Source organism: Gracilinanus agilis, chromosome 2 (assembly GCF_016433145.1).
Source record: "Gracilinanus agilis isolate LMUSP501 chromosome 2, AgileGrace, whole genome shotgun sequence".
NCBI lineage: Eukaryota > Metazoa > Chordata > Mammalia > Didelphimorphia > Didelphidae > Gracilinanus > Gracilinanus agilis.
This window is the reverse complement of record NC_058131.1, coordinates 386,726,016-386,744,705: the sequence shown is the minus strand read 5'-3', so window position 1 is coordinate 386,744,705 and position 18,690 is coordinate 386,726,016. Positions and strand designations below refer to the sequence as shown.

The window sequence follows — 18,690 nt, the reverse complement described above, 5'->3', positions numbered from 1 at the left end:
TAAATAGGGGCAGCTGGGTAGCTCAGTGGAGTGAGAGTCAGGCCTAGAGACAGGAGGTCCTAGGTTCAAACCCGGCCTCAGCCACTTCCCAGCTGTGTGACCCTGGGCAAGTCACTTGACCCCCATTGCCCACCCTTACCAATCTTCCACCTATGAGACAATACACCGAAGTACAAGGGTTTAAAAAAAAATTATAAATATACCTTATTTTCAACAATTGCATGTAATAACAGATTTCCACATAAGTTTTCCAAAATTATATGATCCAAATTGTCCCTCCTCCTTCCTCCTTCCCTGGAGCTGGCAAGCATTTTGATCTAAGTTAGACATGAATTATCATGCAAAACATATTTCCATATTATTCATTTTTGTAAGAGAATAATCACATAAAACCAAAACCCCAAACCAAAACCCAAAACACTTAAGTGAAAAATCTCATGTTTTGATCTGCATTCCAACTTCACCAATTCTTTTCCTGGAGGTGGAGAGCATTCTTTGTCATAAGTCCCTCAGAATCATTCTGGATCATTGTATTGCTGAGAGTACCTAAGTATTTCATAGTTGATCATCATAAAATATTGCTGTAACTGTATACAGTGTTCTCTCAGTTCTTCTTATTTTACTTTGCATCAGTCCATGAAGATCTTTCTGAAATCATCCTGTTCACTCCATATATCACAACAGTATTCTATCACCATCATATACCATAGCTTGTTCAGTCATTCCCCTATTGATGGACATCCTCTCAATTTCCAAATTTTTGCCACCATAAAAAGAACAGCTATAAGTATTTTTGTAAAAGTAGGTTCTTTCCTCTTTTTTTTTTTTAATCTCTCTAGGATACAGGCCTAGTAGCTCCAACTTTATCCTGTTAACTTGAGAAACCTTGTGATAAATCTCAAGGTAACTTCTATTTTTTTAAATTTAAATTTCATTTTTGAATTTATTCTTTGCTCCTCCTCAAAAGAATATTCCTATACACACTGAAGAACACAAAAAAGATTGCATATAAAACCATCTATTTCACAGTGTTTACTTTTAAAAATATATATATGCATATATGTGTATGATATTATATAGACATATATGCTATGATATTATGATATTCCATATTACTTCTAAAATTGACTTGCTTGTTTGTTCTTCCCTCAGAACTTCTGTTCTCTTTTGTATATTTTTAAAAAGTGTTTCAGTGGCCCTCTTTTTTTTACCTCTCTTCTTTCTAACACTCTTTCCCATTAAAAAATGAAAAGAAAAAATCCTCATTAAGATATGCTTACTTAAGTAAAACAAATATACAGTTACCATATCAGAAATTATATATATCTTTTTGCATGATGAGTTTACCTCTGTTAGGAGGCGAACAACATACCTCAAAACAGGTCCTTTGGAGATATGGTAGGTCTGTGTTGGTAAATCCTTAACTTCGGTGTATTGTCTCATAGGTGGAAGAGTGGTGTAAGGGTGGGCAATGGGGGTCAAGTGACTTGCCCAGGGTCACACAGCTGGGAAGTGGCTGAGGCCGGGTTTGAACCTAGGACTTCCCGTCTCTAGGTCTGGCTCTCAATCCACTGAGCTACCCAGCTGCCCCCACTGAGCCCAAGTGTTTTATCTAGATCGTCTCGTGGAAGCAGCTGAGATGACCCTTGGGTTTTGTGATTTGCAAGCAGAGGACACGATTCAACATATAAAGTGACAGTTCGTAAAGGGTTGTGCTGTCCCTATACAGACTTACTTTTGTCTTCATTGTCCTGGTTGGGAGAATATATCTGTGGAAGACCTGAGAGAGACTCTAAGGAGAAAGATTTAAAAGCAGCAAGGAGCAATGAGTCTGATAAAGATTCAGTCACTGCAGATCTAAAGAGACAATTAAAAGAAGCAAGGAAGCAAAAAGAGGTGGAAGAGATTAAAAATCTTGCTCTTCAAACTCAATGGGTACAGAGTCAATCTAGGCAGTCCAGAAATAGGAACAACACAACTAGAAAATGTTCATGAAATGTTCAAGTGTACTTTGAAGATATTAAGATTCTAAAGGGATGGATGCTTGTTAATATTAGATTTTTTACCTTTCTAAATTTTGCTTGACTTTTGTGTTTATATTTCAAAGTTCTACTCAGTTCTGGCCTTTTCATTAGAAACGCTTAAAACTTCTCTGTTTCTTTAAAATTCTCAATTCTATTTCCCCTCTGCAGGATTTTACTCAACTTTGCCAGTTGTGTTATTCTTGATTATAAGCCTTTTTTTTTTTTTTTGCCTTTTGGAGTATTATTTTCCAAAAACTCCTCTGATTTTTAGCAAAAGCTGCCAGGTCTTAGCTATGGATTCTGCTTTTTTCTGGATACTTATATTTTTCGCTTTGACATGGGAGCTCTGGATTTTGGCTATGACTTCCTGATTTCTATGACTTTTCCCTTTGGAGTTTTTTTGGGAAGTGATTGATATATTCTTTTACCTTCATTTTACTCTCCTCCTAATAGATCTGGGCAGTTTTCACTTATAATTTCTTAAAATATAGTTTCTAGGCTTTTTAAAAAATCATGCTACTAAAAGGAACTAGAAGAAATCATGAAACCACTATAAATTTATGTTATCTAATTTCTATTGGATCTCACCACAGCAAGACAAACAAAAACTCCTTCCTAATTAATTCACTGCCCCACAATTTCCTTGGTGACTATTTCTAAACCTTTTCTTCTTTCCTCAGGTTTCTTACAATACCCCCTTCCCTGGCCTTCTCAACCAAGGTCCTTGCCTTGTATTTCACTGAAAAGATTGAGACCATTTGCCAAGAAGCCTTTCTTCTTTATCTTTCATCATTCATACATCTTCCTTCATTGTCTTGTCTTTCACTCAAGAATCTATTGAAGGGGCAGCTGGATGGCTCAGTGGATTGAGAGCCAGACCTAGAGACAGGAGGTCCTAGGTTCAAATCTGGCCTCAGACACTTCCTAGTTGTGTGACCCTGGGCAAGTCACTTAACCCTCATTGCCTAGCCCTGTAACAAATAAAAAAAATTAATATAGGAGGATATATATAAAAGATATTAGGGTTTAAAAAAGTTTAAAAAAAAGTCTATTGAAGAAGTAGCTTTTCCTTGTTAAAACCAAATTCTTTGATATGCATCTTTGGATCTGTTTCAACTCTGACCTCTTGCTATGTAATTCTTAAAATAAAAATTTTTTTTAAATTTAGAATATTTTTCCATGGTTCCATGATTCATGATTTCCTCCCCTCCCAGAGCTGACAAGCAATTCCATTGGTTATACATGTATCATTGATCAAAACCTATTTTGATGTCATTCATATTTACAGTAGAGTGATCTTTAACATTAAAACCCTAATCATAACCCTACTATGTGATTGATCATATGTTTTTCTTCTCCATTTCTGTTTCCACAGTTCTTTCTCTGGATGTGTATAGTGTTCTTTCTCATAAGTTCCTCCGGATTGCTGCTAGTAGTAAAGTCTACATTCGATTGTGCCACAGTGAATCAGTCTCTATGTACAACATTCTCCTGGCTCTGCTCCTTTCACTTTGTATCAATTCCTGGAAGTCTTTCTAGTTCACATGGAATTCCTCCAGTTCATTTTTCCTTTCAGCACAATAATATTCCATCATCATCAGATAATCACAATTTATTCAGCCATTTCCCAATTGATGGACACCCCCTCATTTTCCAATTTTTTGCCACCACAAAGACCATGGCTATAAATATTTTTGTACAAGTTTTTTTCCTTATTATCTTTTTTGGGTACAAACCCAACAGTGGTATGGCTAGGTCAAAGGGTAGGCATTCTTTTAAAACCCTTTGGGCATAGTTCCAAATTGCCCTCCAGAATGATTGGACCAATTCACAACTCCACCAGCAGTGTATTAGTGTCCCAATTTTGCCAGTCCCCTCCAGCATTTATATCACTTTCTTTTGCTGCCATATTGGCCAGTCAGCTAGGTTTAAAGTGGTACCTCAGAGTTGTCTTAATTTGCATTTCTCTAATCAGGAGAGATTTAGAACATTTTTTCATGTACTTATTGGTAGTTTTGATTTCATCGTGTGAAAACTGCCTATTCATGTTCCTTGACCATTTGTCAATTGGGGAATGGATTGATTTTTTTGTAAATTTGACTTAGTTTCTTATATATTTGGGAAATTAAACCTTTGTCAGAGTTTTGCTATAAAAATATTCTTCCAGTTTGTTGCTTTCCTTCTAATTTTGGTTGCATTGGTTTTGTTTGTACAAAACCTTTTTAATTTGATGTAATCATAGTCATTCATTTTACATTTTGCAATGTTCTCTATCTCTTACTTGAGCTTAAATTCCTTATTTTTCCACAGATCTGACAGGTATACTATTCTGTGTTCACTGATTTCACTATTTTTTTTTTAAACCCTTACCTTCTGTCTTGGAGCCAATACAGTGTATTGGCTCCAAGGCAGAAGAGTGGTAAGGGTAGGCAATGGGAGTCAAGTGACTTGCCCAGGGTCACACAGCTGGGAAGTGGCTGAGGCTGGGTTTGAACCTAGGCCCTCCTGTCTCTAGGCCTGACTCTCACTCCACTGAGCTACCCAGCTGCCCCTCTGATTTCACTATTTTTAAGTAATTTACCCATTTTGAATTTATCTTGGCAAAGGATATAAGATGTTGCTTGAAACCTAATTTTTCCCATACTGTTTTCCAATTTTCCCAGCAGCTTTTTTTTTTTTTTTTTTTTTTATCAAATAATGAATTCTTGACCCCAAATCTGGGGTCTTTGGGTTTATTGAACAGTAGCTTACTGAGGTCATTTTCCCCAAGTCTATTCCATTGATCTAGCCTTCTGTCTTTTAGCCAGTACCATATTGTTTTGATGACTACTATTTTATAATACAGTTTAAGATCTGGTACTGCTAGGCCCCCATCCTTCACATTTTTTTCTTTTATTTTCCTTGATATTCTTGATCTTTTGTTCTTCCAGATGAACTTCGTTATAATTTTTTCTAATTCTATAAAATAGTTTTTTGGTAGTTTGATAGGTATGTCATTGAATACGTAGATTAATTTGGGTAGGATTGTCATTTTTATCATATTAGCTTGTCCTACCCAGGAGCAATGAATGTTTTTCCAATTGTTTAGATCTAGTTTTAATTGTGTGAAAAGTGTTTTGTAGTTGTGTTCATATAATTCTGTGTTTTTGGCAGATTGATTCCTAAATATTTTATATTGTCTAGAGCAATTTTAAGTGAAGTTTCTCTTTCTAATTCCTGCTGCTGAGTTTTGTTGGAAATATATAGAAATGCTGATGGTTTATGTGGGTTTATCTTGTACCCTGCATGTCTTATTTTTATAGAAAGTTAAAACAAATGAGACAGTATTTGTTTCAGTAAATACCTTTATAACTCCTTTTATTTAGGTTGGTCTCTTTTAAGCAAGATTTCTTCCATAAACTCTGTTGAAAGCTTCTTTGGTGTCATAAGATCATATTGTACTTTGGTAGAGTCATTATTTTTACTATGATGATAATGTCTGACTGTGTCACCTAAAAGATTTCGAATTTTGGGGGCAGCTGGGTAGTTCAGTAGATTGAGAGGCCCAGAGATGAGAGGTCCTGGGTTCAAATCTGGCCTCAGACATTTCCTAGCTGTGTGATCCTGGGCAAGTCACTTAACCCCTATTGCCTAGCCCTTACTGCTCTTTTGCCTTAGAACCAATACCCAGTATTGATTCTAAGACGGAAGATAAGAGTTTAAATTTAAAAAAAAATTAAAGGATTTAGAATTGGAAGAGCCCTCAGAAGACATAGAATCTAATACTTTGAATGTATAGATGAAGAAACTGAGGTCCAGAGAGATAAAGTGACTTAGTTGAAAACAGAAAGGTAGTGTCTTCTAGCTCCAAATCCAGTGTTTCTCTTCCTCTGTGATTCTCATTCATGACTTATTCAACATTTTTTATGGACTATCTACTCACTGTTCTAATTGACCTTCCTTTTAAAATGTTAGAAGTTTGCTTGCTCTCTGCTGTGTCTCATTCCTGTTATGTGACCAATCCACTCCCTTTTTTTTTAAATGTTTAAATATATTCAATCTTTTGTAGCACTTGTGCCATTAGAAATATGTCACAGGGGCAGCTGGATAGCTCAGTGGATTGAGAGCTAAGCCTAGAGACGAGAGGTCCTAGGTTCAAATCTGGCCTCAGACACTTCCCAGATGTGTGACCCTGGGCAAGTCACTTGACCCCCATTGCCCACCCTTACCACTCTTCCACCAAGGAACCAATACACAGAAGTTAAGGGTTAAAAAAAAAAAAGAAATATGTCACAGCTTGGTAAGCCAATAACTAAGTTAAAAAATAGAAATAATTATTGAAATGTCTTATCTAAATATTGTTCTCTGAATCACAAATTTTATTATTTCTCATTTTAGATTTTCACAGTTGAAACTTTAACTAGAAATAGATAAACTATTAAGTATTGAAACTCTTAGCTCTGAAATACCACAGTACTTCTCAAGAGTAAGATTTGTCAGTAAAGTATATTTTACAATTGTTGTCTGGATTTTTTTTTTTCGTTAAACATCCTAAATGGTAAAATTGAAAAAATTCATAGCTGGTACTCTGTTTATGAGAATAATACCAAATATTATGGAAAGAGTGAGTCGATTAAAATTATTTCACTTGACTTTTTGACATTGACCATGCTCCTTAGATAACTGAGAAAAGAAATTAGATTTTATTTTGTATTGGAACTCTGGAGCAATTTGCTTTTGTTGGGTGGATTAGATTTTGCTGAATGAGTGAGATTTACTATGATGTCAAGTTCTGACACTTTTACACTGGGAAATTCTATAATTTCTTCTGACTTTAAGTGCCATTGAGTAAGTGTTTTTTTTTTTTTTGTGATGGACAAACTTATACCTTATCGAACTGAAAAAGATTGATATGATTTCCAAGTGCCTAATTTATTTTTGGACATAACTTTCTCATTAGGTTGCATGGTTCTCAACATTTTTATATAGCCTTGGACAAATAACCACTCCACTCTCAGTCTGGAAGTATTTTCACTAGCCTTGGCTTACAGTTTTAACAGGCACCTTCCAAGTTATTATACAAGTAATAATAAACCATTTCAAGTCACATATTTCAGTAAAATGGAAAGGAAAAAAGACAATAATAAGTCACACTAAACATAATCTTTTATATAGAACTGTTTGCATTCCCACTCTCCTATGTCTATCTAAATTGGTCTCCAATGCTTTTTATATTTTGATAGTCTTAGCTGAGGTGTGTCTGTAGTTTATTTTATTTTATTTTATTTTAATTACTTATTTTTTAAAACACTTATCTTCTGTTGTAGTATCAGTTGTAAGACAGAAGAGTTGCAAGGGATAGGTAATTAGGGTTAAATGATTTGTCCGGGGTCAAATAGCTAGGAAGTATCTGAGATCAGCCCATGTAATTTTTTTTCTTTTTTTTAAACATTTATTAATATTCATTTTTAACATGGTTACATGATTCATGCTCCTACTTTCCCCTCCACCCCCCCCCCCCCCCCCGCATAGCCGATGTGCATTTCCCCTGGTTTTAACATGTGTCATTGATCAAGACCTATTTCTAAATTGTTGATAGTTGCATTGGTGTGGTAGTTTTGAGTCTACATCCCCAATCATGTCCGCCTCAACCCATGCATTCAAGCAGTTGTTTTTCTTATATGTTTCCTCTGCTGCAGTTCTTCCTCTGAATGTGGGTAGCATTCTTTACCATAAATCCCTCAGAGCTGTCCTGTGTCATTGCATTGCTGCTGGTACAGAAGTCCATTACATTCGATTTTACCACAGTGTATCAGTCTCTGTGTACAGTGTTCTTCTGGCTCTGCTCCTTTCACTCTGCATCAGTTCCTGGAAGTCTTTCCAGTTCACCTGGAACTCCTCCAGTTTATTATTCCTTTTAGCACAATAGTATTCCATCACCAGCATATACCACAATTTGTTCAGCCATTCCCCAATTGAAGAGCATTCCCTCCTTTTCCAGTTTTTTGCCACCACAAAAAGCCCAGCTATAAATATTTTTGTACAAGTCTGTTTATCTATGATCTCTTTGGGGTACAAACCCAACAATGGTATGGCTGGATCAAAGGGCAGGCATTCTTTTATCGCCCTTTGAGCATAGTTCCAAATTGCCAGCCAGAATGGTTGGATCAGTTCACAACTCCACCAGCAATGCATTAATGTCCCAATTTTGCCACATCCCCTCCAGCATTCATTACTCTCCCCTTCTTTCATTTTAGCCAATCTGGTAGGTGTGAGGTGATACCTCAGAGTTGTTTTGATTTGCATTTCTCTAATTATTAGAGATTTAGAACACTTTCTCATGTGTTTATTGATACTTTTGGTTTCTTTACCTGAAAATTGCCTATTCATGTCTCTTGCCCATTTATCAATTGGGGAATGGCTTGATTTTTTTATACAACTGATTTAACTCTTTGTATATTTGAGTAATTAGACCCCTGTCTGAGTTTTTTGTTATAAAGATTTTTTCCCAATTTGTTGTTTCCCTTCTGATTTTGGCTGCATTGTTTTTGTTTGTACAAAAGCTTTTTAGTTTAATATAATCAAAACCATTTAATTTACATTTTGTAATTTTCTCTAACTCTTGCTTGGTTTTAAAATCTTTCCTTTCCCAGAGATCTGACAAATATACTATTCTGTGTTCACTTAACTTATTTATAGTTTCCCTCTTTATATTCAAGTCATCCACCCATTCTGAATTTATCTTGGTATAGGATGTGAGATGTTGATCTAAACCTAATCTCTCCCATATTTTCCAAATTTCCCAGCAGTTTTTGTCAAATAGTGGATTCATGTTCCAAAAATTGGGCTCTTTGGGTTTATCATACACTATCTTGCTGATGTCATTTACCCCAAGTCTATTCCACTGATCCTCCCTTCTGTTTCTTAGCCAGTACCATATTGTTTTGATGACTGCTGCTTTATAGTATAGTTTAATATCTGGTACTGCTAGGCCCTCTTCCTTCACATTTTTTTTCATTATTCCCCTTGATATTCTTGATCTTTTGTTCCAAATGAACTTTGTTATAGTTTTTCCTAATTCAGTAAAAAAGTTTTTTGGTAGCTTGATAGGTATGGCACTAAATAGGTAAATTAATTTGAGTAGAATGGTCATTTTTATTATGTTAGTTCGTCCTACCCATGAGCAATCAATGTTTTTCCAATTGTTTAGATCTAGTTTTATTTGTTTGGAAAGTGTTTTGTAGTTGTTTTCGTATAATTGCTGTGTTTGTTTTGGTAGATAGATTCCTAAGTATTTTATATTGTCTAGGGTGATTTTAAATGGTGTTTCTCTTTCTACCTCTTGCTGCTGTGATGTGTTGGAAATGTATAGAAATGCTGATGATTTATGTGCATTTATTTTGTATCCTGCAACTTTGCTAAAGTTATTGATTATTTCTATAAGCTTCTTAGTTAATTCTCTAGGATTTTTTAAGTAGACCATCATATCATCTGCAAAGAGTGATAGCTTAGTCTCCTCATTGCCTATTTTGAGACCTTCAATTTCTTTTTCTTCTCTAATTGCTACTGTTAGTGTTTTTAGTACTATGTTGAATAATAGAGGTGATAATGGGCATCCTTGTTTCACTCCTGATCTTATTGGGACAGCCCATGTAATTTAAATAGCACCAGTATCCAAGAAATGCAGATCTTACTATACCACATTTCACAGAATACTTTGCCACTATGGGTACTCTACCCCATTATGGAGCCACCTCCTCTTCTGCTCTGCTGATCACACAAACTGCCCAGATCCCATTAGGGTTAATAGTGGAGAAGAGATATGGCTGTTCACACCATTTGGATGAAATGAGTCAACAACTCTAATCCTTCTATTGAGATGGAGGACCACCATTTGCCCTTGGACTTCCAGGCCTTTCCATCTGACCTGCAGCTGAAATCTTTTATGTGCTTTTTCCCCCCAGTTATAATGTCAGCTTGAGAGCAGGGACTGTGTGGCTTTTTATATTTATATCCTCAATATTTAACACATAGCGACCAATTAATAAGTCCCTTTACATTTGTTCTTTCATCCCTTTGTAGGCCTCTTCTTTTTTATGGCTTTTTACTTCTGTAGATGCAGTAACATGTCATTAATTTTGTTTCCACTGATTGGTAATTTGTGATAATTTAGATAGAGGTTGGACTGCAAATTATTAATATACTTAAAAAAGGTAACCACATTATTGGGAGAACGGTCATTATTCTGTAGCTTTTTCAAGTAATCTCAATGGATTTAAAAAGCATTTAATTTACTTATAGACAATCGACAAACTAATTTTAAAACATTCTTATTAGTTTGAGAGACTTATGGCTTTGTAGATAGAATGTGGACCTTGAAACCAGAAGAGTTCAAGTTTTCTCTCTGACACTATGTGAATCCTTAGAAAGTTGCTTAACTTCTCAGTGCTCTGTGAAAGTCTTTAAAAGCAGAGAATGTGCTGACTTGCATTGGTAGAGAGTTTTGTAGTAATGAAATCACAAGTCCAATTGCATCTTATTCTGTTTTTAAAAATCCCAATTATTAATACCCATTTATTAAATTAAATCTTCTCAGGTAGACTTAGGGCTTATACCTTGTAACACTTTTTCCTGGTACTAATTACTATATACATGTAAAATTAATTGAATGCAATTCTTTAAAAAGAAATGAATGCATTTCTTTAAAATTTCAACTTAACAGATTATTAAACACTTCTCTTTAATAATTCATATTTTTCACCCAGCCTAATTTCCTACCATCCAGGTATTCCTGTAGTTCAGTGCATTATGTCTTGGACTATCCAGTTATCTCATTGAATTCTTAAAAAAATCTCCCATCATCCTTTAAAAGTCATCACTTTTTCCGCTTTAAGTAAATGTTGACCTTTCCCTTTTGACTTTTGAAGAGGATAAGTAGCTGTTCCCCTATCTTTGTGGTACTTGATCTCTTCTCCATGCTCTTTCTAGGATTATGGTATTTAAATAATACTGAGCTAATCATATATACTGCAGGTTCAAAGATAGCATACCAAAGGAAATCAAGAAAGGAAATATTTCCATATAAAGAATTGTATTTAGTGGATTAATTTTTATGGATTAATATTAGCAGTCATGACAGTTCTCTTTTCTTTCTCCCCTGCTCCCCAGGACACTTTATTTCTGAAAATATAATTAGGCTATTGCTACAGTTTTCAGCCTGTCAGCTTCTATTGTAACTGAAAGGAGATATAGTCAGTATTAAAAGACCGGCCTCTTGAGAGAAGACCACTGCTGCTTCTGAAGCATTTGAAATTTCCAGCAGAGGCTAGCTAGGATGTTTAGGAAAGTTCTTTGAATCATCAGCTTTATCTTCACTGGCAAGCATTTTCCAAAAGAAAAAAGGAAATTAAACCCTCAAAAAGCATTTTTTGAGTCCTGACTACATGCCTAGCACTATGAAGAGATGTTCCCCTTATGCCTTTGTCCAGGCTGCTCCCCATCTCACTTCTGCCTCATAGGACCCCTGTCTTCAAGATGCACCTCAGGGGCCCCCTTCTTATATGCAGCCTTTCCTGATTCATGCCAACTTCTCCAGTCGTCTGGCTCAAACAACCTGGTATTTAACTACTTTGTAGGTTTAAAAAAAATTCCTTTCTGTTTATTCTTTATATCCTTATAGATGTTTTTATTGTCCCTGTTAGGATGTAAGCTCCTTGGGAGTGGAGATTTGTTTTATTTGTATCTGTGTCCCCAGCACCCAACACAATTTCTGGTATGTGGTAGATGCCTAATATTAATGCTTGTTAATTGACATTATAGAAACAATCAAATCAGAATATTACTTTCCAAAGGAAAATAATTGCTTTGTCATGAAACCTTTGGCAAAAAGGGAAGTTTTTTTTTTGCATTGTTGTACTTTTTATGCTGATGTATTTAGATAAGCAAATGTAAAAATATTCCTGCTTTAGCGCCTCTAGATGAAGAAGCATTAATTTATGCTTGGCCCCATAAAAGTAGCAAAAAGAGTAGCAAAAACTAAATTTTCCAATATTATAATTGAGAATGTTAGGTCTTCCTTAACCTTTAGCTAAAAACATTGTTTTTAAAAAAGATTTCCTATAACAGGTTCTTAAAACCCATTCATTCATTCATTTATCCATTTATTCATTTATCCATTTATTTATTTATTTATTTGTTTGTTTATTTATTCATTCATTCATTCATTTATTTATTCATTTATTTGTTTGTTTGTTTGTTCATTCATTCATTTATTTATTTGTTTATTTTTCTGTCTATCTATTCATTCATTTATTTATTTATAGTTTATTTAGAATATTTTTCTCATGGTTACAAGATTCATGTTTTTTCCCTCCCCTCTTCCCTCCTCCCTCCTGAAGCTGACAAGCAATTCCACTGGGTTGTACATGTCATTGTTCAAAACCTATTTCCATACATAATATTCATATTTGTAATAGTGTTCTTCTAAAGCCAAAACCCCAGTTATATATCCATCAAACTATGTGATCAGTCATATGGTTTTCTTCTGTGTTTCTGCTCCCACAATTTTTTCTCTGGATGTGGATTAAATTCTTTCTCATAAGTCCCTTAAGATTGTCCTGGGTCTTTGCATTGCTGCTAGTAAAGAAGTTTGTTACATTTGATTGTGCCACAGTGTTTCAGTTTCTATGTACAATATTCTCTTGGTTCTGCTCATTTCATTCTGCATTCATTCATCAATTCCTGGAGATCTTTCCAGTTCACTTAGAAATCCTTCAGTTCTTCCCTATATTTGTTTTTTTTTTTTTTAAAGTAGACTGAAAGTGTGAAAAACTACCTTTCTATTATAGTACTATTGTACTAATTCACACTTAATTCACAAGTCACTTTCTTTACAACCATGCTTTGAGGTAGTTAATGCAAATAGTCTGGCTACCAATTATGAAGGTTAAGGGTCTTATGTGTCCATACAGACCAGTGAGTGGCATAGTAAAGATTTGAAACCAGGCCTTCTGATTCCAAATCTAGTTTTCTTTCCATTATTCTCTAAGGATACTGAAATGTGTTATAACTGTACAGACATGTGACTAGATAGGTATTTGATTTGTTTTTTCTTTTTAGTGAGGGACAACAGAAACTGTACTCTTTAAAAAAAGACCTGTTAATATACTATTTTTATATCACCTGCTTTCTCCATCATATCCCTTTTCCCCTTCCAGAGGCCCATAAGACCTGTTTTCATGTGTGGCTTATAGATAAGCTCTGAAGTTAATTCAAAAAGAGGTATTCCAAAAATTACTTTAGCAATGACCATTGGAATGGAGCCTTCATAAGTTCCTAAGTTCTTTATAGGACAATAGCACTTGGAGGTTTAAGTTCTGGCATTGTTTTTGAGTGTTTCTCTTTGTGTCCTTTTATAATCATTTTTTTTGCACATGGTTCTTGCCTTAGAGTCACTTCAAGCTACACAGAAAAATCAGTTTTATTAAAAAATGGTATTATAGAAGTAGCTATATGGCACAGTAGGTAGAATGCTAGGCCTGGAGCCAGGAGGACCTGGGTTCAAATTTGGCCTCAGACATCTTCTAAGCTGTATGACCCTGGGAAAATCATTTAATCTTGTTCATTTAGCCCTTGCCCTTCTGTCTTAGAATTGTTACTAAGAAGAAAATAAGGGTTTAAAAAACATAGTATTAAACAAATTAGTCATTCCAATTTATTCACTAGATTTGTCTCTAAATACTTTTTGGCAGGCATAAAAAATCAGGTTCACCTAGAAAGGATGAAAATTGGCCAAGATCGAAGGTATTTAAAAGAATTTGTTGCTGACTCTCTTGATACCTCTCAAAGAAAGATCCAAGAGTGTTTTGAGAAGTAACATGGGGTAATGGAAAGAATAATAGATCGAAAATTAGGCTATCTAATTCTCAGCTTCCTCAATTGCTAGTATCTTGCTCTACATTCGTAGATAAAGGTCTTCAACTCTCTGGGTCTCAATTCCCTTACCTGTAAATTGAGAGAGGAGAACTAGGTGAACTTTAAGAGTCCTTCCATATGGCATCATTTATATTAGAAGACCTCTTTATATTTCTGACATAACTCAGGTCTGACATTTTCTAGGTTTTGTACCAAGGTCCTATATTTCTCTTATGTTGCTTAAACAAAAAAATCTTTCCTGATTCTAACTCAATCTCTGCTGCTAGTGACCTTTCTATCATAGTTTTCTTGTATTTGTTCTGTGTAGACTTATATATGGCCCTGGATTCTATATTTGGAGCTGGAATGAACTTTAGAGATCATTCTTTTCAGCCTTACCATATTATTGAAGAAGAAATTGAGATTTAGAAAACAAAAATATCTTGCTAAAGATAACATGAATGATAAATTGAAGTGGCAGGATTTGACACTTGGTCCTTTAATTCCAAATTCACCATTCTGTCTACTGTATAAAGATTCTCCCCCAGTAGAATGTAAGCTCTTTGAGGCCAGAGTCTGACTCTTTTGACTTTGTATCTTCATTTCTTAGCACAGTGTCTGGTATCATATAGACAGTTAATAAATGTTTTTTGGTTGATAAGTTTATTTTGATGTCTTATTAGCTCCCATAGTCTGTGTGGTTCTTTGATTTTAATTGTCAAGGTGGCTACTTGGAAGGATAAAATACTTACATATATAAATTCCTTTAGTTGTTTAGTTATTTTAGCCCTGTCTGATTCTTTATGATCCTGTTTGGGATTTCCTTGGCAAAGATACTGGAATATTTTGTTTTTTTTTTCCTTTTCCAGCTCATTTTACAGATGAGGAAATTGAGGCAAAAAGGGTTTAGTGACTTGTACAGGGTCATACAGTGTCTGAGATAGTATTTGAACTTAGGTCTTCTTGATTCCAGATTGGATACTCTTCACCGTGCCACTTAGCTGCCCCATATATGTTAAAAATAGCAAACCAGCTATATTAATTACTTAATAGCCTTCTTATTTAAATACTTCAAGGAACTCTTAAGTTCACCAGTATGGCTGTTCTGTCCATTGATGCACATTTTAGTAATGCTCTTCAAGAATTTCATTGGCTAAAAAATTTCTTACTTCTTGGGCAACCTAGTGATGAACCTCTCTGAGCTCATGTAGGTGTTAGCAGACATTCAGTAAATACCATTCCAGACCTGTCTTCAACATCTTGGAAGGAACTGCTCCCATTTGTACTTATTGCCATCACTTTTGTGAGCCCATAGTCATCTCTGTGCCACCATGAGGTATCAGAGTAGGACTTCAGGAGTACTTGATTGTCTCGCCCCATTGATAAATCTTCTTTTGGGAAGGGCAGCAATTGACAGCTAAATTTGGATAAGGTTTAGGACCCTATATAGTTGTGGTTCCTTTAGTCTTTGGGCTTTTTTTTTTTAAATTCCCTCCTCCTCTCCCCATAGTTCTTCATGTAGCAAATTGAGTTGTGATTCTTTGGTTTCTGAAATTATCAGTCAAACTTTTTAGAGAGGAAATATGACTTGCATAAGGTAACAAGATGGTAAATAGCAGCAGCAGGATGCAAACCAAGGTTCTTTAGTTCTAGATTCGTCATTCTTTCCACTGTGGGTAGTGGGATGAGTAGAACTTGAGTCTTGGCACTTAGAAGCCCTGACTTAAAATCCATCCTCAGATGTTTACAAGCTGTGTGACCTTGGCCAAGTTATTTCACCTCTCTCAATCTCAGTTTCCTTTTGTATAAAAGGGAATCATAATAGCCCCTACTTCTCAAAACTGTTGTAAAGGTCAAATAAGATGGTATATGTAAAGTATTTTGCAAACCTTAAAGAATTAAATAAATTCTAGCTATAATATGACACATTACAGTAGGACCCCAAGATTTTGCTTTCTGAGATTTTAGTTATCTGAGATCAACCTAAAGCACTGGAGGTCTGCCCCTGAAGTTCTGGAAGTCCTCCTGAGGCAGCCCTTTGCTCCCAAGCAGCAATCTCTGCTGATTCCATTTTCACTTTTTTTTTTTTTAAGGGTTTTCTTGAGGAGGGGAATGGGAGTCACAGAGTGCTAAGCTGAGGGACAGGAATGAGCAGAAAGATCACATATATGTGGGGATCAGCAGGTGTTCACTTAAATCCAGAGTTTTAGCCATTTGCAGTAGGTATTGGAATATATTCCCTGTGGAGATGAGGACCCTGCTCTTTATTATTATTTATAGTATGAGTTCCTTAACCATGTCACATCCTTTAACCAAAAGAATCCCTTAGGGTTCTTCCTTTGACTTTCTTCTCTTTATACTACATTTGATAATCTCATCAACTCTTGTGGATTTAATTATAAACACTATTCTGATGATTCTCAGAGCTACCTAGCCTGCCCCAACCTCTCTACTCACCTCTAGAATTGTGTCTCCAAATGACTTTTAAACATTAAAAAAAAAAAACAACAAAAAACCCTTATCTTCCTTATACTGTATATTGGTTCCAAGACAGAAGAGTGGTAAGGGTAGGCAATGGGAGTTAAGTGACTTGCACAGGGTCATGCAGCTGGGAAGTGTCTGAGGCCAGATTTGAACCTAGGACCTCTTGTCTCTAGTCCTGGCTCTCAATCCACTGAGCTACCCAGCTGCTCCCTAAACATCTTGAACTGGATACCCAGTAGACATCTTTAAGCATGCAAAATTGAACTCATTCTCTTTCCGCCTTAACTGTACCCCCTTTTGCCCTCAACTTCCCTGTTACTATTTTAAAATTCTTTTTAAAAATTGTATTTTTTCCCCCAGTTACATACAGAAATAATTTCTGACATTTTGCTATCCAAATTCTTTCCTTCCCTTCCTCTTCCCCACTCCCTGAGGCAGCAAGTAATATAAGTTATACATGTGCTGTCATGCAATACATATGTAATATAAGTTATACATGTGCTATCATGCAATATATATCTCCATATTTGTCATGTAATGAAGGAAGACTCATATTGTGCATTTAAGGAAAAACTCTTGAAGAAAATAAAGTGAAAAATCTTCCCTGTTACTTGAGGACAACATCATCTTCCCAATCCCTTGGGCTCAGAACCCAGGAGTCATCCTGGACTCTCACTCCCCATATCCAAGCTGTTGTCAAGGCCTGTCTATTTTACCTTTACAGCATCTCTTGAATATATACCCTTCTGACACATTGCTCTAACGCAGTTTCTCATCAACCTTATAGGTGGTCTATTAGAAAAATCAGCTGGTGAGTGGGTCTGCTTGCTTCAAGTCTTTCCCCACTCCAATCCATCCTCCATTCAGCTTCCAAAGAGATTTTTGTAAAGCATAGGTCTGACCATGTTATCCCCATATGCAGTAGACTCCAGTGGCTACTTATCTTCTCTAGGATCAAATACTCTTTTTGATATTCAAAGTCCTTCATAATTGAGAACTCTTGCCCCCTTCCAACCTTTCCAGTCTTCTTATACCTTAATTTCCTCCAAGTGCTCTTCAGGCAAGTAGTACTGTCCTGAACAGGACACTGCATTTTTCATCTTTTCATTTTCTCTGGCTCTCTCCCATGCCTGGAATGCGCTCCCCTCCTCATCTTCACCTGTTGGTTTCCTTTAAGTCTCAACTAAAATCCCATCTTTTACAGAAAGCTTTCCCAATACCTCTTATTTCTAGTACCATCTTTAAATTATTTTCTACTTTTCCTATATATAGCTTATTTGTATTTATTGTTTGCTTATTGTCTCCTCCATTATATTGCATGCTTCTTGAGGGCAGGGATTGGCTTTTGCCTCTTATTTTTTTGATATCCTCAGTGCTTTGTACAGTGCTAGGCATATATATATAACTGTTTAATTGAAAAATGTTAATTGACACTGAGATATATTTATTTGTATATATATCTACACATACACACACACATATGTGTGTGTGTGTATATATATATGTGTATATATATATATATCTACATATACACATATATATATAGGTGTCCCTTCCACATTTTGGGAGTTGACTGTGTCATGTAAGGATGGGATTTGTGCAAGGGGGGTGGGATGAAATGAGCCAGAGAAGGAGATGCAGTCAGTTGGTGATAGTTACTGACAGTTGATACCAGAGAGAATTCTGGGTAATTCTCTGGAGGAGGAAGGAGAAGAAGAGGGCTTCTGGTGGAGGACTGAGAGAGGGAGGAGGTGGACATCCCAGCTCAGATCCATTCCTGAGGGCTTCCTGAGGATCTTTCTTTGGACATTGAAATCTTGATTCCCTGGTCAAAATTCCATCGCATCTCACCCAGCAAGACTTCAATCATCGAGTCAGCTAAGTGTTTGGACTCCATTTTGAGAGCGATCTCTTAGTCTCCTTCTCCCATTACCCAAACTTGCTGAGAGATCCCCTTTCAGTCAAAACTTACAATTATAGAAAGGGATAGAAATAGAATAATAGAAATAGAATCAGAAGGAGAAGGAGGGGAGAAGAAGCTTGGGAGTGGGAACCCATAGAAATAGAGAAGAGGGCACCCCAAAATCCCTCTTTCCTTCACCCCTTTCCCCATCCCCTAAATTGCAAATAATAAAAGCCATTCATTAGTCAGATAGCATTCCAGAGTGCCTGAGAGACAACAAGGGAGAGGAGAACCACAGCTTGGTCTGGCTGCCTCCCATGCCTGGAATGCGCTCCCCTCCTCATCAGACCACCTGCTGTGAAGTTGACTGACCTGAGGTGGGGAGGC

The 18,690-nt window shown here is 36.0% G+C and overlaps 1 protein-coding gene across 2 annotated transcripts in view; it reads left to right on the top strand.

Annotated features, from left to right (window-relative positions):
* The window catches only part of MRPL22 (mitochondrial ribosomal protein L22), a 50,260-nt gene that overhangs the window by 13,025 nt on the left and 18,545 nt on the right, over positions 1–18,690 (top strand). The gene's annotated exons all lie outside the window — the stretch shown is intronic.